This window comes from Falco peregrinus, chromosome 4 (assembly GCF_023634155.1).
Source record: "Falco peregrinus isolate bFalPer1 chromosome 4, bFalPer1.pri, whole genome shotgun sequence".
NCBI lineage: Eukaryota > Metazoa > Chordata > Aves > Falconiformes > Falconidae > Falco > Falco peregrinus.
Genome location: NC_073724.1, coordinates 55,475,661 through 55,502,235, shown reverse-complemented (window position 1 = coordinate 55,502,235; position 26,575 = coordinate 55,475,661). Strand labels below are relative to the sequence as shown.

Sequence of the window (26,575 nt, the reverse complement as noted above, 5' to 3'; positions counted from 1 at the left end):
GTGTAAAATTTGCTCCAAAAGTCATCTATCTCTAGACGTTTATTTACATATACAGACTATCCAGGTTTTGAATTCCAGTGAAGGTTTGCACTGACTGATTTTTAATAAAAATTGTCTAAAGGCTGCAAATCGCTTTAGCATCCTCAGCTTCCATTGAAAGGAAGTTGACAAGGAGTCAAGGCACAGAGCACCCAGTGAGTGCTGCTGATAGTAATAAATAACCAGGGGGTAAATGGATGGAAACTTCCAGCGCTTTGGCAGAAAAATGGGTGAGAAGATTGCTTGAGTTCATCAAAGCAGCCAGCTTTCCAGTTTCCAGGATCGTTTTACTGCCCATGTCCTTGGGATGCTACAGTCTTTTGCTTGTGAAGGCTCTGTGATCTCATTAACATGAAGGACAGGGATTTACAGTGTTTGTGACTTTAACTGTGTGACTCTGCCTATGATGTTCATGCAGCGCCATGAAAATACCGGCTAGAGAACGACAGCTGAGATGGGTGGGATGGAGCACCAGAGGGTAGGGAAAGGAGCTCCCTGCCCTGCTCATGTTGAAGTGCCCTACCCTGTTATTCACTTCTTTTACAGATTCAGCTGAAGGTTAACTTTTTTGAAGCTCGGGGATAACTTCTGCAGTAATGTGACAATGAGCAGAAAAATCCAAGCTGAAGATAGCGCAGGCACCTTGGTCTTTTCATTTCAGCTCTCTACTGTTTCTTATGAATCTGGCTCCTCAACAAGGAGAAGTCATAGAGGTGATTTGCATGTGCAAGGGAGTAAATAGGCAGGTGACCCTGCTGTGGCTGAAAGTCCATACTGTAGACATGGAAGTTCAAGCTTCCTTTCTCAGGCAAACATGAGGGAGAAAGCAAGGAATAGGCTGTGACTCTCTGCTTACTGGCTTCCACATCTGAGCCAGCACTGAAGAGTAAGAACTGTTGATTAATACAGGTCAGGTCAACAGTAAGTTTGCACTTCCCCTCAAGAGCAGAGAAAACTAGAAAGAAACTGTGTCCCTCATATCTCTGAGTATGGGGCTGCTTCAGAGACGGTGCAGCACACACTCAATGGGAGGCTCCAAATTCACACCCAAATTGCATTTCCTACTGCACCTTGCTGAGACACAATGAACACTGCCCTGCAACCGGGCTGGTCCCTCAGAAACACATGCAATAGAATGCATGTTTCCTCCAGGGATGGTGTATGCCATGCTGGCAAGCACCCTCCCCTTCTGTTTTTTGCCCGTCTGTTCCGTGCAAACAAAAGGAGCTCTTAGAAAAACCTTGTGCACACACCAGTATCCGTCAGCCAGGACGCCGCAAGCCCTGTGAGCCCAGCCAAATATACACATGCATCTGAAACTAAACCACCTCCCCACTGAGTCAGGGAGGATTTCATCAGAATGTTTCTGAAGGGCAAAGGAACAGTTTGCTTTGGAGAGAAGGCAATTTTACCAATCACCTGCCATGAGACAATATGAGAAAAAGAAACCAGGCCACTCTCTTTCCTCAGGGAGAGCTGTTAATTGAGGTCTGTAGGCTCCGATCCTAAATCCACATCCGCATCTGAACAACTGCAACACTGAAATGCATCTGAGGTGCACAGAAGCCAACAGTATCTCCAGCTTATTAAAATCCTGCTTGATGATTAGAAACAAAAGGCAGGTCAGCACTAATGAGAAACACAGCATGTGACGACTGCAGGTCCCTCTGGGTACAGCAGGACAGAAATGCTGGGCCAGAAGAGCCTTACCCAGAGACAGTGCTGCTGAAGAACTAGGAGATTACCACCTCCAGAGGTGCCGAAGGGAACAGGCTGCCGCATGCTCCTTCCTCCCCTGTCCCAAACAGGGGTGGCATGCCCCCCGCAAACTGAGGGTTTGAGGGATAGCAGAAAAAGAGCAGTAGCCCACCTAACCACCCTCCCAGGCTAATGGCAGAAAACCATCTTGGGGAATCACGAGAAGTGGGAGATGCGTGACCTGTGGGTACCCAGTGCTTACTCACTGATGTAGCCTTAAGAGCAACTCTTTCATCCAAAACCAGAGTATTTCTGAAATAAAATTGCAATTACTTGGATGAAACTCAGCTTTGGTAAAGTCAATGGAAATAATCCCTTTTACATCGGTGGAGCCGTATTAGCCAAGGATATATTTTGAAAAGGTTGAATGATTTTTTGCTTGAGCTTTAAGGATCTCTGTGTACTGTACCCTGCCAGTTTAAATGATGACTACAAAGATCTGTTATAAAACTTTTTCCAGGAGAGGCGAAAGCTTTCTCTGTGTCACCATTTTTAATATACTGTGACTCTTGCTCATAGTAAATTAGGTTATTTATCCTCTTTATTTATATGCACTGCTCTAACACTGTAACAAAACAAAGTGATAGATGCATCTATACCAGTTGTCAAACTCAACAACAAAGCAACAGCAACTGTGTGTAACTTTACCCTATTGTTATCAATTTCTGTAAAAGACAAATTCTTCAAGCTGTGAATACGTGAAAGTATATTTTTTACCATTCTGGTCTTGCCAGCAATTACTTTGTCCTCTGATCTCAAACCCTTCCCCAGGCTGCTTCAACATCACGGGGGCCTGATGCTGATGTCACCGACCATACCCCAATTCACTTCCCTGGTTTCCAGGGAAGCTGATCTTTATTAAAGTGCTAAAATTGGAGACAGAATTGGGCCAATGGTCAGAAATACAGGACGCAGAGCTCTTCCATTTTGGAGTTCAGAGTCGAAGCCAAAAGCAGAATGTCAAAGGCAGAAGCAAACCTTACTGGATTGCAGACTAACTCTGCCTGCCTTCTGCAGATAAAGTTTACATTTAGATGTGTAGGGGTGACTCCCACTGCAGTCAATAAAAATTGTGCTCAACCAGCGTAATTTGTCACCAACCCGACGGCCCATTCTGGAAGGCTTTTGCTGAAAGAGAGGGAAGTCTTTGGGCAACCAGCTCCCCTGATACTGTGTTTAAGCTATCTCAGACTCCCATGTAGAGTATCTTAGTGCTACAGCTTCCTTGTAACGTTCACTTAATTTATGTTATTCATTTACATTCTCTTCCAAACTGAAATTCTATTTCACTGGTATATTAAAAATGAGTCTACTGAAGAACAGCACATTTTAAAATAGTAACACATAGAGAAATCTGTAGAGTTCTACAAATGTAGATTCCTACTTCAAAATTAATTAAATAAATTCAAAAAATTGAGTAAGCAGTATCTACTTTTCACTTCATTTCTTAAAAGATGTGCTTATGGTTTATTGCATGAGCCAGCACATCATTTTATAGACAGATGCAGCAAGCCCAGGCAAAAAAATTACTGGCAAAATATCCATCCCTTAATTGCTAATTATGTTTATAAATTTAGATTTCTGAATGAATGCTATACAGGACTACCCCCCAAGCAGCAGTGTGCCCATAGAACCAATCTGTGGATGTATCTACATTGCAGTCCCTTTCAATAGCATTTCCGTTGCTTTTATCACGTGTGTAAGACAACCCATTTGCATCACGTCATATTACGCCGATAAATGAGGATTTTTATATTTTTGGGGAAATTAGCTCTAGGTTTGAAATTTGTTTTCACAATGTCCTGGGCTGAGGGGAAAAGAATGTTATTTTTATTCATTAATTGCTTTGCAATTCATGAAACTTCTCAGTTAAATGGAATAAGTGGATGAACTTCTCTGGGATTTACAATCATCTGCCTTTGGCATGGAGTGCTATTTCAGCAATCGTATTTTGTAAACTGTTAACCTATTCTTGATTGTGTTTCATCTTCCGCATCCTTGTGATGCTACCTCTTAATTTAGCAAATTGCATTTTTATTTTTTTTTTTTTTTTTTTTTAGTTTCGTACCAACTGTTTTGATTTCCATGCTTGTTTCATAGCTTCGAAGGCATGCCTTTCGCAGGCATATTGTTCCGATCATCTTACCCCTTACAAACCCGGGCACAAAGAAGCTCCAGTCTTAGACGCATTCACACAGATGCTTATCTCAGAGCACAGATTCCGCACAATAAAGGTTATTTATCATTATACTGATTATTTGTAAGCGAAGACTTACTTCAGACTATTTGCAAACTAAACTGCTATTCAATCAGAACAAAGACAGTAAAATATGCTTTGAGGTATCTTTAGCTGTTCAGCAAGCCGAAGAAAGGGTAGCAACGATTGCACTGCAAACATTCCCCTTTCTCCGTGCCGTTGCACGGACCCCGGCAGCGCGGCAGGGCGACCGGCACGGCTGGGGTCCGGCGGCTCCCGGGAGGGACCAGTCACCGCGGGTCCTTCAGCATCTCTCTGGTCCCCCCCTCGCCTTTCTGCTCCAGCAGTCCCGCACCGCACTGTTGTTTCCACCCGCTTTACGAGCCAGTTAATGTGTTTCTTCTCAGGAGACCTTTAAGCTTAAAATATTTCCGTAATTAACCCAGCCTGATCTTCAAGAGCCGAAGCTGGCTGGCGGCGCGGCCCCGCCGCCCCGCTCCGTGCCGCCTCCAACTTCCCGGGCCGCCCAGAGGGCGACCCCCGCCGCCTGCCCGGCCCCCCGGGGTCCCGCAGCTCGGCAGCCGCGGCGCTGCCGGAGCCCCCGGGCGCCGCGTTCCCGGCTCGGCAGGCGAGGGGGCCCGGCCCCCGCCCGCTCGCCTCCCGCCCCCCGCCTCCCGCTTTGAACTTCTCCAGCGCAGACCCCTGAAGGTGCGGCGCGGCTCCCCGCAGCCCCGCCGCGACCACGGGGGTGCAAGGCGCAGTGCGCCCTCCCCCCGCTCCAGCCCCGCGCCATCCCCCCGGCCAGCGGGGAACGGTGCCCCGCCGCCCCGGCCCCCGCCGGGAAGCTGCCCCGCCGCCTCCCGCCCGCGCGGGGAAGGTGCGGGCGCTGCCCCCCTCGCCGGGGTGCCCCCCGCCCGCCGCAGCGCCCGCCCCGCCCGCCGGGGCCGCCCCGCCCGCCGCCGCCCTTCCCGAACAATGAGCCGGGACGGCGCGGCACGGCCCCGGGGCAGCCCCGGCCCCAGGCAAGCGGCCCCCCCGGCCCGGCAGCCGGCGCAGCCCCCCGCCCCGCCGCCGTAGCGCTCGGCTCCGCCCGCGAGGTAACGGGGCGGGGGCGCCCCCATCCCGGGAGGGGCGGGGCGGGGCGGCGGGCGCTCGGCCGCGTGCGGGCAGCGGCGGGGGCGGCCCCGGCGGGCGGTGGCTCGGCGGCTCCCGGGGGTGGGCAGCGCCCGGGGGGGCGGGGGGCGGTGCCGTGCCGCGCCGCAGCCGCCGCGAGCCGCCCGTGTCACCTCCCGGCGCCGGTGGCGGTGCCGCTGCGATCCGGCGGGAGCCCGGGGTGCCGCCCGCCCCCCGCGGCTGCCCGCGCCCTGCGCTTTGTGCGTGCGGCGGCCAGCACCATGCGGGGGGAGCGGCGCCGCGTGGGAAGCGGCGAGGCGGAGCGCCCGCGCCGCCCCGGCTGCTGCACCCCGGGGGGCTGCCCCCCCCGAGAGCCCTGAGCGCCCGGCGGTACGTACGGCCGCCCGCGCTTCTCGTCGGGGGGGTATTTTTATTTTGGGGGGGGGGTGGGGGGCGGGAGGGACGGAGGGTTGCTGCTGTGCAGCGTTTGCTGGAAGGAAAATCCTATACGTGAAGCCATACGGATTCTCGGTGGCATGGCTTAGCGGCTTCTTGGCTTAACAGTTTTCAGGCGGGGAGAGTGCAGGGGGTGTTTTTAGTAGGGTTGGCCTGCCCGAGAGAGGTTGAATAGATATGTTTGGAGAAGCAGTGCTTTCCAGGAATTTAAATGAGACCTTTTTTTGTGGTTGCTTTTCGAGGCTATTCTGTTAGTTCTCTGTTTGCTTTTGCAGATTGCGCTTATAAATAGTTAGGCAGTCGCATTAGCATACAAAAATCGATATTCTTAGAGGGAAAATAAATGGTCTCTGCGAATTTACCTCTAATAAGCGGTGTAGATCACTTTTGCGGTCTCATGTATTTTATCGGGCACATTATCATCCCTAATACTCAGCTACCATTTGTAGTTTATTTTGTCATGGCGATGCATTTCAGTCGGTACTAGAAAAAATTTTGATTAGATTACTCGTTCAAGTAATTTAGCTGGTAACTGTTGGAATAAGATTCAGTCATCTCATTTCTTCATGTGGCGAGAAATGTTAAAGTGATAGGCAGGAGGCAGCAGCAAACCTCAAGGTTAAGGATTTTGCTCGTTTTTCAACCTGATTTTCCTTTTCCAGTCTTGCAAACTTTCTAAGCCTTAACCCTTTGCAATGAAACTTTCCAGGCATGGTGACTGCATCCAGGTAATCTCAATACATACGCATATATATATATATATATATATATATATATATATGTAGCTGCTTTTTTTTTTTTTTTTTTTGAAAACTCGTGCAAAAGTAATTCAGCTGGTTTTGATGGTGTGGGGATATATTTTTATTACTACATTTTTTCCATTTAAAGATGAAGCTCTTGCAGGCTTTTTAAAGCAGGAGTTTTATTATTATGCTAAATCTGAAGTACAGTTTAGAGGTATTTTTCCTTCATATACACTTTCTGATTAAATTACTGTTTGACTGGAAATCCTGCGGGGGTTAACTACTGGTCTCGTCTGTGTCTTTCTAAGAGCGAAAGGTGCACTACTGGGAAAAGATGTGCTATTTTTTGCTGAACAGGAAGCTGTGAGGAAGGGTCTGGAGGTGAGGTCCTGCCTGTGTGTTCAAACCCAGGGATATTCAGCAGTGGTTCTGCAGCTGACAACAAAGGGGCATCTTAGCAGACACCTCTGCTGAAGCAGGCAGGGTTCCACTTATCATTCTGTGGAAGTGCTGGATTTGAGATCTTGTAAGCAAGGACTTTGAACTATTTGTAGGCAAAAGTCTTCTGTGATGGAGCGTACCACCTCCGCAACTCCTGATGTGGGAGTCTGAGAACTTTTTTACAGTTCATCTGGGCAGAGGACAGGATTTCCCAGCATTGTCCACATGCCACATTGAGTTGGAGGATGTATATAAAATGTTAGAGGTTTGTTGCAAAGTTGCAGACCTCTACAGCTGTTTTGTGATGAGTTTTCTATGGAGGAAAGGAAAAGAAAGGCTAAACAATAGGGAAAGTGTTATAAAAAGGAGCTGAAAGGAATGTTAGGATTGCATATGTAAACGTCCCGGTAGAAAGGCATTGTGGATAAAGTTATGTTTCCCTTATCTCTTTGCTTCTTTGAAATCTGCAGAATGCTTGTTATATGCCCTCTTAGATTAAACACAGAGTTGTACTTACATAAAGTCTGGAGATACCATTTCCTGATTCAAAATTAAGAAAGCAAAATAGAAAATATGTAATTGAAATCCTACAGAATTTTATTTTTTCTGTTTCAGCTTAGCAAAATGAGATAAAACAGCATCCTGTTGGTAGCATCCTAATGACTGCATTGTGGATTGATGCTCTGTGTGTTAGTTACTGCATGTACTAGTGGAACATGCTGGATTTTACGTAAGTTGTTGGAATGCTACTGGTCCATCAGAAATTGTATGCAAATCTCTCTGCAGCAATTTTCAGAGTTTGTTTTTTGGAACTTCTCTGTATTTGCTAAGCAATTGTCTGGCAGTCTACAGAGAAGCACTTGGGCATATGGTGTTGGTTTATTTTCCATTTACTTAGCTACTAAGAGCATTAAAAGAAGCCACAATATATTAAATACCTCTAATATTAAATATCTTGGTAAGAAATTGCTGCAAATACTATTAAAATTGCAGATGTATACAAATGGTGTGTGATTAGTGTGAAGGCAAATCCAGGGAAGAGAGTCAGTGGGAAATCTGTTGATCTGTGAAGGCCTGTTGAGATGCTGTTGCTGCTACAAAAAAAAAAATTAGGTGCCACTGTAGTACCATAACTTTGGAACAAATGTGTAAGAACTTGATTCAAGGAATGGAGAATCTGGCTTTGTTGCTGCTTTCATAGTGCAGAAATAATTTTTGTCAATCGAGTGAGGTGATTGGCTTCCTCAGAGTAAAGGTTTACAACCCTTAAATAGCTCTTCCTGACGCTAAGCAGTATCCCTTTCATGTGTTTGAAGTGTGTTAGAAAGGCTGGCTAGTAACATTGGTACCGATGGATGCAGAAGAAAGAAATTTACGACATCAGGTAGTTTCTTGAAATTATTTCCCTTGTTGTTAGTTATTACCAAGCATTAGACTGCCACACTTGAATATAATTAATGTAGTAAATGGTTTATTAGGCACCATCTGAACTTTTGTCTTCTTTAATTATAGAAGCTTAGTGCAGTGGTCTGTGTACAATATTCAGCCCAAATAATTGCTTTCAGACTTTTATCTGACCATGGTTATTTTTGGAGCAGCTGCATGCATAGCTTTTCCCTGAACTTTGCTCTTTTTAGGCTCTCCTATGCAGTTGCGCCGCTACATTTCCAATTTGCATAACTAAAAGCAGTTGCATTGTGATTTTGCTGGTAGTAATTCAGAGCAATTGTTCTGCATGCCATCACATGATAATATGTTTTCATCTTCCTCAAAACGCTATCATTCATGTTTAGGTATCCACCAAACCATGTTGCAAATGGGAAAGTTGCAATTTTTATTTTTTTTTCCCCTGAAAGTTTTTAAATGGTTACTGAAGTTAAGAGTATTTTTTCCAGTGACATGGGGTATCTTGAAAATGATTTAAAGAAGGTAAAAGTAGCAGCATGGGATGAAATCTGCAGCACAAAGAATTTACAATAAAGGGTTCAGATACAGCAAGCCCTTCTTCATGTCCTTAAACACATATATTAATTCGATGATAAATGCCGTCTTCCTACAGTGGAACACATGGTGTCATATTTAGGGTACAAGATCGTATGAAAAGCTGACCACAACAAACATATTTCTGAGAATAATGTAAAAAAACCCAGATACCTGTTATTGGTTTTGTGAACATTTTGTATTTTAGATCCAGTCTTTTCTATGGCGCAACCACAGAAAACTGGTTTTCTTGATCAGTAACACTTCTGAGGAGAGCTGTTTTGTAAAGAAATTGAGATTATTTTTATCCAGGCTGAAGATTTTACATAGACTAGAAACAGTGCTTCAGGAGTTGGCCTTGAGGGCAAAGTATGCCAAAATCATTATATTTGTTGTATGCGTTTTTCAGAGATCATCTCTTTCTAGAAGGATAAATGCTTGAAGGGTTCAATGTCGGGGAGCAACTGTTGCCAGTGTTCTTGATGAGGGTCCTTGACCTTGGGAACTGGCTCCTGACAGATGCTTTGACAGAGCCTGTTGCTCTGCAGGCCCTCAGAGCCCTCTTCAACATCAGTCCCTTTGGAGAGGCCAGGTCTTCCATGCTGCTGAAGATGGCCAGAGGTTTGGTGGGAGCTGGGGAAGCGGAGCAGAGCTGGGCTCTGGGATGTAGTGACCTGGACTGCTGTTACATTTCATTGGAGATGCAACCATACGGCTGGTTGTGTGTGTTACTGCCTTGTACTTTCTGGAAGGTTGCACTGCAGAAATCTAAATGTAAATGAAAAGTAAATGTTACTCATTGCGTAGCTCTGTGATTGTCATCAGAGTGGGATTCACCGCAGGTTTTGTACAATCCCCTGTTTATTGTGTTAAATTGTATAAATACTATCTGAGATTAAGGCTCTTTGTAGCTAGGGTTCTGAAGCGACTGCGAGTGCTCTCTGGGGGCTGAACGCAGAATCACGTGAACCAAAGGGCTGTTACCTGTGGAAAGGAAACTTTCTTCTTCCCTTGTAATACGTGTCAGTCTGGGTGGAAGGTATGTGGCCCACCAGATGCAGAGGACTTAGTGAGATGGGGTGATTTGTTCTGCGGCTTTGTGAATCCATTATGTCATTGATGGAGCTGGAGGTCCGGAGGGTGTAAAATTTGATGAGGGATCTTTATAGGATCCTCAGTTTATAGCAGCTTTCCTACGCTAAGGTCTGTACTTCATTTCGGTAATGGAGTTGGCTTTTGGAAGGACTGCTTTTGGTCTGGTCACTGTCATCTCTGTCCCTCAGCAAAAGCTCTGATCCCGTGTCTATGACATACTGTCTTTTCTGTCCATGATGTTCTGTTTGAGGGATGGGGAGCTAAGTAAATGCCTTCCCTGTGTAAAAACATAGTGATGTGCTCTACAGTCATGGTCCAAAATGCCCTCAATCTTCGCATAACCAGGCAGTGCAGAATTTGACATCCTTTTACGAGGGCGATTCCTAGACAAGAAGCTGCTAGTTCAGAGTGGTATTCCAACGGAGTGCTTTGCAAATCTGAAAAACGTTGTAGGTATTTTATAATTCACTATGCAGAGCAGGAGGTGTTTGGCTTTGGACTGGTAATGGGTTATCGGGCCGTTCACCCTTGTGCTGTGGCCGGGAATGGAGGTCAGTAGCAAATGAAAGCTGCTAGCATCTGATGGCTGTTTAGTCACCTGTGAAATGTGATTTCTAATAGACAGGTTTCCACATCACAGGAGCAGCCACCGCAATTAGATGCGCAGAGCCAGCCCCCTTGTCGAAAGACTCATTAGTGTGGCTAACAAGCACATCATGCCTCATCTTAGCCTCAAACCAATGCTGGCAGTTAAGTGTTTCCAAACACAGCGTAGGGACCGGTGATTGCTAATCGTGCTCTGTCTGCTGGTGGAGAAAGAGTGCATTTTATTGTCAGAGCTGTTGGCCTGGCTCTTCTGGAAAGGCTTAATCTGTAAAAGCAGTAAAAAGTAGAACCTACAGCAGCATCCATGAGGTCCTGGCTCCGTGTGAGTAAGCTGCTTGCAAAACATTCAAAGGCTTCACTGGGTTTAGGATTTCATGCTGTGGAAGCATTATAGAGGGCACCCTGTATCTCCCAGTGAAGCTAATCCTGTCCAGACTTGATCATAGTTACTGACAAATTGGCTGAGAAGTCAATGGTTAATTTTAATGAATGAGGTTTCTTTGATTGCAGGCTTACGCATGCCAGTTGTAACAGTATGCCTATGATAGAATTAGGAATTCTATTTATATTATTATTTTGTTTATGAATTAGGAACAGTGTCAAATCTGTTGGTGTTTTAAAACATCTATGTTTTGTGGAAGTGCCATTGGGTGACAGGGACCAGAAGTGCTCTTTCTCCCCCAGAATACTCTAGATACCAATGAAAAGTTCAAAGTTGTTGCAAAATTCTTTTCTGGCTGTTAAGCAGTATATAATGTATTGTGTCATACAGTCTGGAAGGCCTCTCATGTCTTCAGTGAACTACAGACCTCATACAGTCCCATAAACTCAGTGACAGGTCTTGTACTGCCTTTAAGTGGGCTTTGGATCTAGACCCCTGTGAGTCCTAGTTTGTATTCCAGCAGCAGGCTCCTTTCAACAGAAGGCAATAAACTTGGGTGGTCGGAAACAAAGTTCCCAGCAAACATACATGAATTGGGTCATATTTTGATGTGTTGAAGAAGCTGGTTTGAAAACAAATCCTGCTTGGGTGAAGTGTATCATGAGGCGTTAGAGAGGAAGCATTGAGAATAAGAGGAGTGCAGGAATTTTTTGAAGAAAGCAGTGTACACTAAGTGATTTATTTTTTTCTGAAGACTGTGGTGCTAGCATAGAAATTGCATTATAGCTGCATAGACAAGAAGCTTTATTTCTTAAGAACACAAATGTGGTTTATAGGAAAATCAAGCAGTGACACGTTCGTAGACATTTAACTTGGATGTAGTCTTGCAGATGGATGCAAGGCTGCGATCTAACTACCTTGACTCCACACACAGACCTTTTATTAACACAGCTGAAGGGCACAGAATATCAAGGGTGGGTTTTATACTGATTAGTTTGCATGACTGTAGCAGTGTGGTGTTGACATTTTCTTTATAATATGCCACCTTTTTTTCAGAAGCTTATCATTCACCCATAAAACACGTGTTCTGATTTAAAGCACAGTTAAAAGGTCTACTTAGCAGAAGGAGAAGTTTTACTACGTATAAAAATGATTGCTTTGACAAAATGGAGAATAACGGGGCATTAACAAAGAGAACTCACTTCTATTTTTCTTTCTTTTTGGGGGGGTTTGTTTTACGTGCATAACTCTCAGTACCCTTAGATTTAAAAGACAGTTAGAAAAAGACATTTAGAAGAATGGAAGCCCCTTTAAAGATTGTTTCTTTCATTATCTTGACAAACCTTGAAAAGTAGTTTCTGTGCCTGCATAGTGATTATGTTTCAGAAACAGTTCTTAGGGGTTTTATTATGTGCTGAAACATATGTTTGTAAAAAAGACTATAACCTGGTGGAAAAAAGTGTCTTACAATAATAAACCTGTCGATGGGCCATATGCTGCCATCAGTGTGTTTGAAAAAAATAAATTCTTCTACAAGTGTTAAGTAAGTTTACAGCCTGAGTGTTAAGTTAGGGTCAGACTGTGACTGGCCCTCTGCGGATTGAGAAAGGGAGGAAAATGCATGCAGATCTTCTTCATGCTCTAAAATTTTATTAGCTCACATGGTGGCCGGCAAGATGCATGGTAACAGCCCTTCCCAAAGGGCAGTGGAGGCAGGAGTTCTGTGGGAGACCGCGAGAAGTCCTCCTTCTGCAGCTTTCTTTGGCACTCCACAAGTTTGTGCCAACCCAGCACGGAGCATGTGTTTTGTAAAACTTGGCAGAGCTTTGCCTGGTGTCTCCTGCAAAGAGCAAACCTCTGAGGTAGATTATATGCCTTTAAAAGGTGATGGAACAGATATATGAAGCCTGAACAAATAAGAGCTCTGATAAATAAGCAATGGGATAAGAAATGTTGAAAAAACATCAGTTCTTACTTTCTACTAGGCAGATAATTTATATTTTATGTATTTTTGTGTGTGTTCATATCACCATTTTTGCTTTTGAAATGTAGGTGACGTGGTCATTGCAAAGTCTTGTATCTGAAGAGCAAAAGTAAGATGCAGTAGGTCAAAGGATGTGTCATTCTTAAAAGGCACTTCTGTGTGGGATCAATGTTTGGTAAATGTAGGCACTTTCAAGCCTATTCTACTTTGGATGCACTCGCATAGCTCCTCTGAATGGGAGTCATGCATGTGTGCATCTCAAAAAGAATAGGTCTCTGTAACTGAGGCAGTTTCTGTGTAGAAACATACTTCACCGGCAAGTGTTTTTAATGTCCTAATGTTTTCCACCACTGATCAGCTGTGCACTGCTTGTTTTCCTTACAGCTCAGCAGGTGATGGTCATTGTCAAAGGAAATATCAAAGATTAAGGAGAATTGTTTAAAGCAGTTGACCATGCTGAAGGCTGTCAAGAGATACATGATGTTGCCATAGTATTCATTATCAAAATCAAGATTGTGAACGCAGCACTTCCCACCAGGAGTGAATTTGTTACCCACAGTCTTTCCAGGGTTCACGAAAGCTTTTAGTTTGCATAGGGGAAAATTGCTTCTTGAGGGCTAAGATCTTCCCCCTGGGTTTTCCTGCCCAGAAGTCTGATGTGGTGTGTTGTGTCTATGTGTATAACGCTCCCAGTTTAGAAGAGGGCCTTAGAGACCAAGGGAGTGGAGCAGGGAGAGGGAATAAGATGCAGTAGAGGCACGCAGACCTCATCACCGTGGAAATGAAAAATATATTGGATCAGTATTCTGTGGAGGAGAGGGTACTTGGGAATTATGTGGACATTCCCTGGGAAAATTTTTGGGCACATCAGAGAGTAAGGCTAATCATGGATTGAAGGAGCAGTGAAAGGATGACAGTAAGTCTGGGAAGAAACCATCTGTGCCTGGTGTGTGCTTACCTTTCCAAGAGAGGCACTTTGGTACTGGCAAGGCTTGGAAGCATCCTGGGACCATTTCTATTCAACATGACAAAATGTCGGTCCATAAAGGATGTGAAGTCCAGCCAAGTTCTTACACCCAGTTGGACCTGAGGGAAGGGCCCTGGGCTGTGGTGCTGCCGCCTGAGCACAGCTGATGAGGTGACTGAGGAGCCTGCAGTGGGCCAGGCTGGCTTGCCCATGCTATATACAAGCCAACATGTGGTGTTAACAACTGCAGCACTCAGAATTTGCACAAACCCACATTTAGTAATAAAATAGCCTGCAACTAGTCAAAGGCACCAGTAGTTGCCAAGCAAATTTAGAATGTCTAAGCCAACCATTTTTAAGTTATGATGAGCCAAAAAAAATTAGGAAGCAGTCCAAGAAATGGAGAACACCTCACTTTTTCTGGAACTCTCATATCTCCAAGATGCCTTGGCTGATTTACCTCAAACTTTCCAGAGAAGCTTTCCTTGGCACAAGACCATGACTGTGAAATTTCATGTGACTGGGTTTTACTTTGTTGAAGTTATGAAGGTTAAAACCAGAGTTTGTTATAGAAAGCAAATCTCTCCATTAGAAACATTTCTGCATAGTTGATATCCATTCCGTTGTAATTGTTTACTGCAATTTATTGTTCAGGCTGATTGTATTTTGGCTATTTATTTTATTTGTTTTTCTAAAAGCATAAATTCAGAGCAGATAGCATGAAGCCAAATTGTGCATGTCTATGTAAGGGTACGTGTGGTAAAGCAGAAGCGTTAGCCCTGTATCCACTGGAGAAGGAGTTGTAGCTGGAGTCCTACTCCCACCTGGCTATCACTGGAGAGCTTTTTTGGAGTGTCTGGTTTGAGCTCTCACTGTTTAATACAGCCTTTCCCTCACTGCTTGGTAGGAGGGAGTGTCTCTGGTGGCCTAGTCATAATCTCACCTCCAGACTAAAAAAGGTTTCTCTTTGATAGCCATCTTGTCATTCAGGGTTTCCCTGGTGGCGGCTCCTGCTGTGGAAAGCCATGAAGGGGGCAGTAGCCTAAGACTGGGATCCGTGTTCTTCGTGTGTGCTCTTAAGCTGCTCTTTGTTGTGTCTGAACATCTGTAGCCTGAAAGGTCTAGTTGCCAAAATTGCAAAATTTCAGATAGGCATTAGAAAATACAGAGGAAATGCTTGTGGACCTGGAAATGCATTTTCTTTTTCAAGTTAGGGACACCTTAGCTGGGACTCAATTCTTTATAGGAGTGAGATGTGGTTATGTACCAGCCCTTTCCTCTGCTCCGAGTGCTGTTTTCTGAATGGTGTGAAGACAAAGCATGCGATTGCAGCTACTTGCAATTGTTAGATGGAACCAAATGAGCAAAGGCTTGTAAATACACTACTTTAAAGGCACTGAATTAATTTGACTGGATCACTATAGACAGAACAAGCAGGGCTGGACAGATGTCAAGCTGGAATGAGCCCTCACCCCGATGCAGGGGCTGTGAGTGTTTGAAGGCGATGCTCGACTGTATTTTTCTCTCCAGGACTCCAGTTCCAAAGTGCCAGGAGACGGCAGAAGTCAGAAGGTGCTGCTCCTGGAAGAGGCAAGGTGCTGTTGTTCACTGTTTGGTAGGACTCTTTCAAGCGGGATCACCCGGCACCTGCTGAGCTCTGCAGTTCCTGAGGCCAGGAGGTGCTCCGTGTCTGTGCAGGGTGCACTCATTATCCTGTTTGCCATCTGTACCAGTACTGGCTGGCATCTGTAGCAGAGGGGCATTGCTGCTTCTTGCCTAACCCAGCCCACACCAGACCTACAGCTGTCTGTCAAGATACAGTAGATTGTTATGGATTGCTTCCTGAAAAGGGTGTCTGTATAAAATACCTGTCAGAAGATTTTCTGTTTGCTCAGGTGTCTTATTATTAGGAGCACTAAAAAGACCAACAGAGCCAGCTAAAAATCAATCTGCCACATATAGGCAGCCAATGGAAAGAGTGCAGCGTGGGTGTACTGTGATCACAGCTACTTAAAACAGTGATCAGAGATACTGCTACAGTCTGCAGAAGCTGCAAGCAGTAGAGAAACCCCACTGAAAACTCCTGGACCACGGAATTAAAATAATTAAGCCTTGCAGTCACTGGAATATACAGTGCTCTTCTTGCAAGGTTGTCATGAGGTGAGTAAGGGCACAGCTAGAGCACACCGTATATCTGGAACTTTGCTTTTGTCATGTGTGGCACAGAGGCTCGCTATTTTTTTAAAACAATGACTACTTGCTGTTGAAAGTGCCCTGAGGATTCTTCAGTTGTTGATGGCACTAAAACTATAGCTATCAAAGAGGAAATGCAAAGCAAAATATATTGGTATGAATGAGGATGTATCTTTTCATTCCTGAGCTAGCTCAAGCATCACTGCATAGCACTGTAGTGCTCTGCATAGAGACTCCCTGAATGACTTTTTCAGTAAGCAGGGCTCCTGATGGAGGAGGTCACCTCAATTAATTTTTTATCTTCTTGGCATTTCTAGGAATAGTGTGCCTGCACTCTTCAGGCTGCAGAGCCGCAAAGCTTTGAGTTACTACTGGTGCTACTCCATCCTGTGCTTGCAGAAGAAGCTTTCCAAGGAGTCTCATAAACCTATTGCACAAGCTGAGAGAAAGGATAGAAGACTGCATAGCCTGTAATACTGCAATATTACAGTATTGTCTACTGCTGCAATAACCCCTGCTGTGTTTGGAAAGTCTCAGGCATACCAGCACCATGGCTAATCAGTCGAGTAGTCAATAACAGTTCGTAGGTTTGACTGGCTGAGAAATTCAGCATGGCTAAGATAGACATCTGATCCAGTTCAAGAAAGTAAAGGCATCTTTCTACAGTAGTTTGCTTTTTGGTGGTGCCACTTTAAGCCTGTTTCTGAATTTGCTCACATTCTAAAGAATAGTTAAAAAGTATGACGCTTTAAAATAATAATAAAAAAGTAAAATACCTCCCATTCAATTCTTGATATTATTTCCTTATTTACTGACTTTTAACATTTTAAGTAAATGAGGCAGGAACATTAATAGCCAGACAATGATACAGCAGTGCAAAAGCAATACAGCTTTTAGATGGACACTACTGGAGTTTTGTGACTCCGTACTGTATTATAAGTGCTGAATGCACCCAGTAAGTATATGTGATAAATATGTATAAATATATAAGTGATAAATATGTATAAATATGTAAGTCTTCCTTACCTTACCACTGGATTAAAGCCAGCCTCTTTATATGTGATTGTCTTCCACCGCTCTCCCCCCTCCCCCGGTTGTTTGGAATCAGCTATAAAGCAGAAATGTGGTCAGTAATAGCAGAGCAACGAGAATTGCTCATTACCCCACCATCCAAGTTCCTCAGAAAGTAATATTTGATACAACATCAGTTTCACTGTGGTTTTGGGATATAAGCTGAAATTGAATTTTTATTCAGATTTGCTAAACAAAACAGTTATATTCTTGTTCTTTGAAATGCAATACCTCTCTAAGCAAAAGATTCCCCTTATTTTCCATCCATCTGAAGTGAGGCTACAAAAGAAGAAAGTTGCAACTCCCATGTATGAGGAGTACTTGGGAAAATGTCAAGTGATTCGGAAACGGGCATGCTGAGTAGAAGCGTCATCAAGAAAAAGGCAGATTGGATCAAGAGTTGGAGCAGTGGTTCATAGGTCTTGGAGATGGTTCAAAATAGGGATGCTACTCCTCCTGAGGTTTTGGAAATCAAAAGGTGGTTGCAGTGACATGGTGATGCTGGAGGAAGCACACCACTGTCAACTGGCACCATCAGTCGCTGGCTGAAATGCTGGAGAAGTAGTAGCTGTAGAGAGAGTAATGTATTATATTAACAATGTTACATTTTCCAAGAAGACAGTGCTTTTAAAAAGCAAATGTCATGCACTAAAGTCTAATTTTTCCCCGATTCTCTGATGCCCAGGCCAAGTGAAATTGATTTTAAACTAACGACACCAATGTGCCTGTTTCTTACAACAGTCTGCTTGGCAGAAAAGTGATGTATTAGAATTCCCATAAACTTGGATTCTCCACCTCCTGGAAAGGAAACTGTATATGTTACCACTGACGGAAACGTGGGCTCCTCTATAGCATGCCCTTGGGTATGTTTTATTTAAGTGGCTTGAAAATAAGAGATTATTCCTCATGTGCTTGTCCATACTTGGTTTCTTTATGGAGACAGTGACATTTACAGTATCGGCATTCTGGAATACTGCTTTTGCCATAGCTTTTAATGATAATCTCTGTTTACTAAAAAAAACAAAACTGAAGAGACCTTGGCACATAGTGGCATGGAAGGTTTAGCAGACACAAATTGTTACCTGCATGTGGTAATAAAGTTAGAAAACACTTCAAAGAAATCAAGCTTTCCCTTTGCTTGATCTGAGTTATACAAATTCTTTTCCTTTAATTTCTGTTCCCTCATGGTATAAAACTATGTAAGTGTGCTCATTCTTTCATCAAAAATGATTCAGACCTGAGGGACACTTGTAATTTGGAAGTAATTAGTAAATAAGTCAGATAAATAGTATCCATTGAGAATTGTGAAACTACATTGGATAGGATTCTTAAAGAGCTGTATCAAATTTGAACAATTAAAGCTTAAAAAAATTATCAGTAGTTAGTATGATAAGTCCATTTCATCATAAATTAGTTCACTGTTAATAATTTCTGCTGCTTTCGGAGCAATCTGAAGAGATTTAGCAATCTCAAAAAGCAGTTAAAATAGAGGAAAAAGAAAATCTGTGAAAGTATAGCATCTTTAGACTAAAATGTGGTGGTATCAGCTACCTGATTTGCATTGTGAATTCGGGGTGTGCGCTGGCAGTCGGTGCTTCAGTGCAAGTGCAGTCAGTGAGGTTCTGCACCCAGAGCTGGACCTCAGGTCTGTGGGTGCTCCCTTCTCCCCGACTAACTTTGAACAGTATTTCTTTTGGTTCTTCTGGAGCACAGCTTATTGTCTGTCTGTCTGGTGTTTAAGAACAGCTCAGTGGTGCTCATTTTCTTATGCTGAAGTCAAAGAAACCCCAGCTTGTGTGGCTGCTACTGTTCACAGAATTGGGCTCTTTGAAAAGCAGAATGTTAGGTACAAGGTGTGTTTGAGTAAATGTGGCTTGTAAGTAGACCAGTCTACCACTGCTCATAAATTCATCTTAAAATCTTACTATTCGTCTGCTTAAATGTCACTTCAGGACACTTCATCATAAATGGAGATATCATAAATGAGATGCTACAGGATTCTGCTGTAGCTTTGTGTCAGCACAGGGGTGGGGTTAAGGGAACATGCAGATCTGTGACATTCTTCCCTGGCAATAACCTGATGTCTCTCACCACGCTCCAGGGTCTGTTAGAAGTAATACCAGATTTCATATTTATGGGTTTTATACCATACAATTCACTACAGTTACTGGAAGTACTATGAAATTGTACAGTGCATTAAAATAAAGTACAAGTTACAGTGAATTAAGGAAATACACTATTCCTATGTAGAGTTTCTTCTGCTTTATTAGAGTGGTAAATTTTGTTTAATCAGTTCACCAAAGTGGGTTTGGTGATTGGTAGGTTTGCTACTAGTGGCAAGTTCCTACCAGTGGGTGTGGATTACCAGCACTTTGCTATAGTGCCTCATGTCCAAATACAGATTCACAAGAATTTTACTGTTTTAGCACAGCAGAGCAGGCACAACAGAATCTTCTGAACAGATACTGAAAAATGTAAGAAGTTTGGAGTAGATTGAACACAGCTGAACACCAGAATAAGAGTCTCATCACTGCTCGGCATCACTTATGATTGCTGCCAGTATATCTTTTTGCATTTTTATAGCCATATTTAGCATGAACTTCAATGCATTTTTCTCCAACAGTTAAAAAAACCCCAATCTGATGAAAGTAGGAAAATTTTGCTTTGCTTGCAGTCATCCTGTGTAATATACCCTATACCTACTATAGCAGTTTTAGCTGTTAGTAAAACATCTATACTAACATATGCTGACTAGAAATATAGATGCAAATCAGGAAGTAAAAGCAAGAATCATGAAAATGTTAGAAACGTTAAGCATTAGTTTTTAGATGAGACTAAATGGGTTTTGGTTTGGTTTTTTTCATTTATTTAGTATCTGAACAGGATCGAAGCAGGACTGAACCCCATCAACAGAACAGGTTTGACAGGATTGGGTGTTGCTAAGGAATCAATCTATGTTAAAACAAAGATTTCTTTTTCAGAACAGTCTCTTTTTATCTTGGCAGAGAAAACCTTCTGATTGATTTAAGGCAGTGAATTGGCTTCACTTTATTACTTGCCCTCTGCCTTTAGCACTTAAAAGCTGCCGACATGGACTAGGGCTGTATTATGCTAGGCAAGGGGCAAAACCACATGAAAGTTCATCTCCATCCTTGTGTACTTTTCTCCTGATTCTGCAAATTGTTGGCTTGAGTGTTGCCAGTAGCCTTCCTAAATGGCAGATGGCATGGTGTTGAGGGAAAACTCATGTTTTCTTGGAGGGCCACGAACCTGAAGACAAGCAAGCACAGTCTCAGAAGAGGCTCCCCAGGAAAGCAAGCACAGGCGGGTATGCTGGGGGAGCATGGGCAGAGCCTTGCCACAGCCAGAAGGGGTCTGCTGCCATGAGTGCAGAGTTGCCAGTATGCAGCAAGGGAGGAGAAGAGAGGGAGAAAGAGAATTTCTGACATGTCTGACGTACTGCTGAGAGGTCAGCTGTGCTCTGTGCCGGGCAAGAGGATGCGCTTCATCTGCAGATGCATCCACATCTTCCAAGCACAGCATTGAAAAAGTAGGCAGGAGGTTTCAATGTCTTGGCTACTTAAAGGCAGTCTTAGAAGGAGGGCTTTTTAATGAAATCGGTGATATTTCAAAGGCCTGCTTGTTGGCTGAAAACCAAAAAAAAAAAAAGATGTAGCCAGCATTTGAAATACTAACAAATATTTTATTGAAAGTTTTGAGAATCCCACTTGCTGAAGAATTGAAGGAAAGGAATATATTACATGTGTACTGATGAGCTTCAGACTTCAAAGTCAGTATTTAAATAGAGACTTTTCTCTAGCCGTAAAAGCATGTCAACAACCTCTGCCAAGTATCTTAATAAGAATAGCATTTTCTCTTTCACAGATTCATCTGTAGTAGCCTGTAGATCTCAAAATACAAGGTTTCAGATTCTGTTGTCTCTTATGATGGTGAAAATTAGCATCCAATAGTAATTCCAATGTTGTATCCAGTGGGGATGGGCTCAGAATCTTATCCCGTCATTTCAGCTCTTTTAACAAAAACAAGTAATGCAAATAATCTTGCAAACTAGCCAGCTCTATCATGCCTCTCACTTGCCTCAGTTTCTCAGTGTTCTAATGGTATCGGAGCTTCTAGAGACCTTAATTTTTTTCTGCTGCCTTCCACCTTGTAAAGTCATATTTACTTGTAGGGAGTGAATGGGAAGTGCTGGGAAAGAAGACTTCTTGTGCACTGCACATGGTCACTAATGACTGCACAGTGGGGAAATCTATGAAGAATGCAACCAACCACCATGATTAAATTGTCACTATTCCTCATACTGGTTTCATGATGGTAGTTCTTAAGAGATCCTGTTTCTCTGCAAAATTTCCAGACAGGTAGGATTCAAGTTCCAGTGGTTTGTGTCAGGTTACAAACAGCTGTATCCCCCGGAGAAGAGGTTTCTGTTGATCTAGTCATAGTTTAAACTAATATTGCCCTGAGCCATGCATAAAACAGTGCCAGAATGGAGGAGAGAAAGGAAAGGGAAAAAAAAGCCCAAACTTAAATACTAATACCGCTTTGTTTTGCCTCATGAAGCCAAACAAAACATCTCAGCTAATGTAGGTTGGCTTATCATCAGCATAGTCATGTTAAGTATCAAAATATACAAAAAAAGGAGGAAAATTGTTCTAGTCCAGGAAATTTCACTTTTGGATTGTATTTGTAATGTAACAAGGGCTAAACTGACTTCATCCTTCAGTTTGGCAGGCCTTCTTCCAGGGTGAAACTTTTCATTCAAGCTTTTAGCCTAGAGCAAGTAAGCCTATAGAAGGCGTGTTGTTTATATGTATGTATATGAGTATATAGAAATGAGCATTAGCAATGATAATTGTCTAAATGTTCTCTTAGGGTGATGTTGCTAACATAAACAAATAGGAACTGGCAGTGAGATAGAGCTGAGGAATAGGGAACAATTTATTTACCATTTTTCTTTTTTTAGAGTTTTAAAACAAGGGCTTGCTTTTCACAAATGTAAAAAGACAAACTGTAGTGTAATAAAAAGCAAAGCCCAACACAGTACCTATAGGACTTACTTTACCGGAACACACAGTAGAAACATACTCTGTGAATATAAAATTTACTGCTGTGAGATACAGATAATCAGTATATCTCAGAAGCACTGATGCTTTAGAGTGGATAATCAAAATTCTCCAACCCTTTCTGCCTGGAAGAGTTTGTGACTTTGGTCAGTTTTTTTGTGATAGGATTGAAACAGACCTTTTGTAACTGCGCTGTCTGTTGTGTGTGTGTTAGTATAAACGTTTCCTTCTTTCAGGAAGCAATTCAGATTGCCCTTTTTCAGTGCAATTACTGCTGTGTTAAGTTCAAGTAATATAGCATCTAAAAACGTTTATGGAGCAAAGAAAAGGAGCCTTTTATTCTAACCTTGCCAAGAGCAGAAATAAAATGAGCTGTTGTGCTGGAAGTGTAGAACTGCATGAGGATTTGTAACGTCCTATTTCTCGTGGTTTAGTCTTGTGTGCAGCCTGAGATTTGTGTGATTTAATGAGACTGTGATTCGTTTATCCTGTCAAGCTTTAAATAAAAACCCCTCAAAGCACTTCCTTCCTTTTTTGAATTATGTGTTTTTGCAATAACGGTATCAAAAGCTGTCCCTTAAAAAGAGGGAAGAGAACGAAACACAGTTATGTATGTTGGCTGTTTTGGGTTTTTTTTCTTTTTTTCTTATGTTTTATTAGACGCTGAGTAGACTATCCATTTCTCTGTGCCTCTCTGTCTTGTTTTGGGACATTAAGAGATTCCTGCCATCACGTTCAGTTACACATGACATCAGAACATAGGCATGGGCTGCTCCTGAGCTGTGCTTTTGCAGGGGAGAAGGGATTAAAACCTTGTTCTGTGGGCAGGGAAGGATCAGTCCCATAGAAAGCCAGGCTGTGCTGAAGATGGACAGTAACTCCTGCTTGTGTTGTGGGTCCTCAGGCACCAGCCATGCCAGTAGTTTGGAGCATCTCTGCATGGGTGGTGAAGCAACATTCGCAGGGTAGAAGAGGGGAAAAGATGTGCAGCTATTTCGGGTGCTAATCCATTGCAAAGCTCAGTCCAAGGGTGCCCTGGTACATAGGGTGGGAGGGGAGCAAGGGCCATGCTCCTCCACCTGTGAGGAGTGCTGTCAGTGCTCTATGATCCCCTTTCCCATGCACAGGGATGGTGGGAACCATCACGTTGTCCTGGAAAGGGCTTCCCAGAACGAGGGGGGAGGGCACAGCGCAGGTCCGCTGCTCACCCAGACCTCCTGTCTGTTGCAGGAGCATGGGGGTGGCCTCTTTCCCATCTGTTGCTTGGAAGATATCGGGTAGGATGCTCTGGGCCAGAGCCTGCCCTCAGCAGTAGCAGGGCTCACCCAGTGCTTTTCTGGAGGGAAGGATGTGGTCATTCCAGTGGGAGGGAGTTTTTGCTTCCAGTTCTCACCCCCTCAGTGCTGAGGTGTCCCTGCCTCTGGCAAGTGGTGTTTTACTCTTTCACTAGCACAGCGGGCATAGTTTCTTTTCAGACTCTCTGCTGTTCACCCTTACCTTCCTGCCCCCATGCTGCTCTGCAGCCAGGATTCCTTCCCATCCAGCCCAGTATCCCAGCGCCCCCCAGTCCTTGCTTCTTCCTCCTCCTCACTGACCTCACCTCAGCAATAAAAGTAAATACATTAATAAGGTGGTTATGTATGAACGGAGGATAGTGGAGGATACACAAGTAAGTGATGGCCATCAATCCGATTGCTGTGTTTCCACACTTTTATCTCCAGCCAGCTTGCCGTTTCAGCGTGCATGTCTCATGTAAATGTGCAGCACTTGGCTTCCCAGGACCCTAATGCTGATCAGGTCCCCTGGGAAAGACTGCAGTTCCTCTACAACCTACAGCTTAGGAGAAAGGTGGTGCAGAAAAAGCATGTGTGTCTCTGTGGCCTGAGCCACAAGGCTTTGCAGCTGGGATGGTGTTTGTACAAAGCTGGATCCCTCCGTGATTATACAGTGGTATACGGAATGTCACTTTGGAAAAGTGACTTGGCTGTCTTTGGATATTTGCAGTGGTTTTATACTAACATAGATAAGAGGTTTGTTTGTTGGTTGTTTTTTTCTGGTGCTTGGATTAAGAGACAGTGCTGTGGCAGCTGAAATATGACCAAAAATTGTCTAGAACAGCCCTCTGATTGTTCTGCAAGGGCAGACAAGATAACCTTAGCTGCATCTCTGCTGTTTGTGAGGACATGCTGGGGACTGTGGTCACAGTGATGGTTTCTGCACCCGTGTGCCATGGTGGAACGAAGCACTGCTGACATTTGCAGCTTGAAGCAGCCTTGAACCTTTGCATCTCGCTGTGAACAGGACCAGGACAAAGCAAACGTATGGCAAGAGCAAATAGCAAAAAAAAGGGGTCAGAAGTAGGTAAGGCTGAATGCAGGTAGTACATGGCTATGTGAGGAGCTCCTTGAGGGGCTCCTTGAGAGGCTGTAGGGGCTGATTTGAGTTACATTGTGAAAATTGCTTATTTTCAGCACAACTATATGATGCTTCTGCCCCTTCTTTGTAGTTTTGATTGGAGAGCCTGGAAGTGATTTACACTGAAGTTGTCCTGAATTTCACATGCAGCGATATGTAGTACATTTCTACAGAATCCCTCAGTTATGATAACAAGACTGTGATGGGCTCATAACCAGTCTGTAAAAGACAAAGAGGTTGCGTTGTATCTGACCTGAAATTTGGGAGGAAATTCTGGCCAGAGTATTGAATCTTAGTGTGTATCAGAGTGAGAGCCGCTGTCATGGCTTGTGAGAAAAGATGCTGCAGGTTGGGTAGATGGAGATTGACCTGAGAGGTGCAGTCAGTCACTGCAAAGCCCGGCCCTTGATGCTGTGATGAACATTTCCATTGGGAGTGGGAAAATCTGCCTGTGAAGGCTAAGAGCTGGTATGGCTATTTTTACTTCCCTCCTGTCAGCCCACACTCTTATAACCTGTATGTGGTCTCTGGGCTGTGCAGGCAGCACTGTGGGCTGTGGGAAAGTGATAGCTGGCTTCAATGCCAGTCAGCTTGAACTTGATGATGGAGTGTGGAGAGTGGGTATCAGATGCATAGAAGATAGCTTTGACCTCCCACTAAAACCTGGAGATTGATGCATCTAAGCTCCTGTGATCCTACAGAATAATCTAGGACATGTTCCCTGGCAGAAACCCCACTGAGCATTTCTCCAGCTGCTGGGTTGCCAGCTCAAGTGAGTTTTACTGCAAGTCTCACTATATTTGGTAATTTTCTTGCAGTCTGAGCTCCTGGAAATGGGTCATTAGTAAAAATAATTAAAAAAAAAAAAAAGCCACTCCACCCCCACCCTCTTTAACTTGAAATCCTAGGTTTTATCAGAGGACTTGAGAACAGGCACACTGCCTGCATCCCCAAAGCAAACAAGAACCGGAGACTGCTTTCCAAATGCCCTGGCTTGGGATGCTTGGCTCACATTTAATGGGTGATTCAGGTTAGCAATACCATTGTTTGCATACCTCCCAAGGAATTTTCCCTAAGAAGATAACTAAATATAGATTTAAAAGACACTGAGCAATACTGAAAAAATGAAAAAAAATATAAATCCTGCTTCTGAGTTGTTTGGATGTTTCTTTTTTGTTTCAGAAGACATTCTCTTGTATTGCTACAGCTAGTACTGAATGTGGCTTGACTCCTCTGAAAATAACATTGAAGGAAGGAGCCAGGTTTATTGGGACTAACAAGTTGTCCAAAAGAGATTCATTAATTAGGAGGCCTAATCACAGCCAATAAGACAAGTGCCCAGGCCATCAACAGACTAATATACGTCTTTTGGCAGTGACCACTCCCCACAGATTTGCCTCTCTGTTGCTGCCTACTGTATGGCTTGCACCACAGAAATGATGTGAATAATGCTAAAACCGATTTGGCACTTCCCACGTGAGAGGATGACACTGTTTCCCCACCCTGGAAATGCAGCCTCCAGCTGTTTTGCCCTATGCCAGAGGTTTCTTAATACCCTGGAATTAGCTGACTAAGAGATGAAGCAAACTAAAGGAGCATTTGCTATCTCTTCAGGCCACCTAAGCTTTCCATCAAATAAACCCTGGTCAGATTCTCAGCCCTTTGGGAAAGGTTGCCCACAGCTAACATTTGCTACCCCACATAACCCCGAGGTGACCTTCTCGCTGTAAAGCTGCAGCCAAGAAAAAACCTGTTTAACATAACAGTGCACATCTTAGAACATCAACTTGAACCATCCTGACCTCTGAGCTGCCGGGGTCTGTACAAATTAATTTAACAATAGACAGTGCTGAAAGGGAGGAATGTTTCAAAGGAATAATAATAACAAAATCTCCCTCATCCATCTCTTCTCATTTAAGAGATAGTCAGGAGGCCTACTTCAGAAAAATTAGAAGTGTTCCTTGTTGCAAAACAATGGGCTGTGTAAGGGGAGGAGGAGCACATTTTTGCGTATTTTTCTTGCATTTTAGCATAGCAAAATGAAATTTCCT

General features: G+C 43.7%; 1 protein-coding gene across 1 annotated transcript in view; it reads left to right on the top strand.

Moving 5' to 3' along the window:
• Window positions 1–5,286: 5,286 nt before the first annotated feature.
• ST6GAL2 (ST6 beta-galactoside alpha-2,6-sialyltransferase 2) overlaps window positions 5,287–26,575 on the top strand; it is a 53,899-nt gene continuing 32,610 nt past the window's right edge. Inside the window, exon 1 of the mRNA XM_055802961.1 lies at window positions 5,287–5,497. The gene's annotated coding sequence lies outside the window, so the exon portion shown is untranslated. The remainder of the gene's footprint in view (window positions 5,498–26,575) is intronic.